Consider the following 2,296-nt stretch of genomic DNA (forward strand, 5'->3'; position numbering starts at 1 on the left):
CCATCCATGGTTTAAATGTCCCGAAATGTGTCCGGGATAGCGCCCCCTGGCCGGGCGCGCACTCAGGACCGAGCCCCTGTCGCTCGAGTCCTGGAAGTCCTTAAGAAAGAGGCTGGTCTGAAATCAGGTCGAAAAAATTTTTATGTTTGTCCATCCATGGTTTAAATGTCCCGAAATGTGTCCGGGATAGCGCCCCCTGGCCGGGCGCGCACTCAGGACCGAGCCCCTGTCGCTCGAGTCCTGGAAGTCCTTAAGAAAGAGGCTGGTCTGAAATCAGGTCGAAAAAATTTTTATGTTTGTTCTTCCAGGGTGTCCATGTCCCTAAATGTGTCCGAGATAGCGCCCCCTAGGCGGCCACGCATGTCCGCGTGAGCCCCTGTCCTCAGAGCCTGGAAGAACCATTCGAAAAAAGAACCATCGAAAAGAGGGGGAAAATCCAACTTTTGAGTCCCAAAATAGCTCACTTTGACTCGGACACATTTCCTGCCAATTCGGCCTGTCTAAGCCTGGCGCACCTACTAACGTGATGGGGGTGTTTTGGTAGACCTGGTAAAAACAGGGAAAATCGAAAGAGGCTTAAAGTAGGCTAGAACTCAAGCCTCTCTCGTTGTTGGACTTAGAAAAAATCCGGCTCGAAAAATAAATCCCATTGAAATGCATTGGGCTTGGCGCTGGGATTTTTTTCTAAGTATGTGAACGAAAGAGGCTAAGGAGGCTGGAAGTTAGGCCTCTCTCGTTGTTGGACTTAGAAAAAATCCACTTTTTTTGGCTGGGATTTTTTCTAAGTGTCACATGGAAGAGGCTAAACAGGCTGGAGGCCAGGCCTCTCTCGTTGTTGGACTTAGAAAAAATCCCAAAAGTGGACACTCTGACAAAATCACGCATGTTGACACTTAGGCAAAAAATCCAACTTTTGCTCCACGGAAGAAAGAGGCTAAGGAGGCTGGAAGTTAGGCCTCTCTCGTTGTTGGACTTAGAAAAAATCCACTTTTTTTGCACGGGATTTTTTCTAAGTGTCTCATGGAAGAGGCTAGACAGGCTGGAGGCCAGGCCTCTCTCGTTGTTGGACTTTGAAAAAATCCCAAAAGTGGACACTCTGACAAAATCACGCATGTTGACACTTTGGCAAAAAATCCAACTTTTTTGGACTTGGCCCGGCTTTTCTTCCATTTGTCCCCCACTTGGGCTGGTTCACTCCTGGGTATCTTTTGGTCATTCCCGGGGGCCCCGGAGCTCGCGCAGCTCGCTGCGGGACTTCTGGAACTCCATCCTGGGTAGGATTTTTAAACAATTTCGGACCTTTTTCCAACTTTTTCTCAAATTGTCCCCCACTTTCGCTGGTTCACTCCTGGGTATCTTTTGGTCATTCCCGGGGGTCCCGGAGCTCGCGCAGCTCGCTGCGGGACTTCTGGAACTCCATCCTGGGTAGGATTTTTAAACAATTTCGGACCTTTTTCCAACTTTTTCTCAAATTGTCCCCCACTTTCGCTGGTTCACTCCTGGGTATCTTTTGGTCATTCCCGGGGGTCCCGGAGCTCGCGCAGCTCGCTGCGGGACTTCTGGAACTCCATCCTGGGTAGGATTTTTAAACAATTTCGGACCTTTTTCCAACTTTTTCTCAAATTGTCCCCCACTTTTGATGGTTCACTTCTGGGTGCCTTTTGGTCATTCCCGGTGTTCCTGCGGCTCGCGCAGCTCGCTGCGGGGCTTCTGGAACTCCATCCTGGGTAGGATTTTTAATCAATTTCGGACCTTTTTCCAACTTTTTCTCAAATTGTCCCCCACTTTTGATGGTTCACTTCTGGGTGCCTTTTGGTCATTCCCGGTGTTCCTGCGGCTCGCGCAGCTCGCTGCGGGGCTTCTGGAACTCCATCCTGGGTAGGATTTTTAATCAATTTCGGACCTTTTTCCAACTTTTTCTCAAATTGTCCCCCACTTTTGATGGTTCACTTCTGGGTGCCTTTTGGTCATTCCCGGTGTTCCTGCGGCTCGTGCAGCTCGCTGCGGGACTTGTGGAACTCCATCCTGGGTAGGATTTTTAATCAATTTCGGACCTTTTTCCAACTTTTTCTCAAATTGTCCCCCACTTTTGATGGTTCACTTCTGGGTGCCTTTTGGTCATTCCCGGTGTTCCTGCGGCTCGCGCAGCTCGCTGCGGGGCTTCTGGAACTCCATCCTGGGTAGGATTTTTAATCAATTTCGGACCTTTTTCCAACTTTTTCTCAAATTGTCCCCCACTTTTGATGGTTCACTTCTGGGTGCCTTTTGGTCATTCCCGGTGTTCCTGCGGCTCGTG

This window comes from Nerophis ophidion, unplaced genomic scaffold (assembly GCF_033978795.1).
Source record: "Nerophis ophidion isolate RoL-2023_Sa unplaced genomic scaffold, RoL_Noph_v1.0 HiC_scaffold_345, whole genome shotgun sequence".
Classification (NCBI taxonomy): domain Eukaryota; kingdom Metazoa; phylum Chordata; class Actinopteri; order Syngnathiformes; family Syngnathidae; genus Nerophis; species Nerophis ophidion.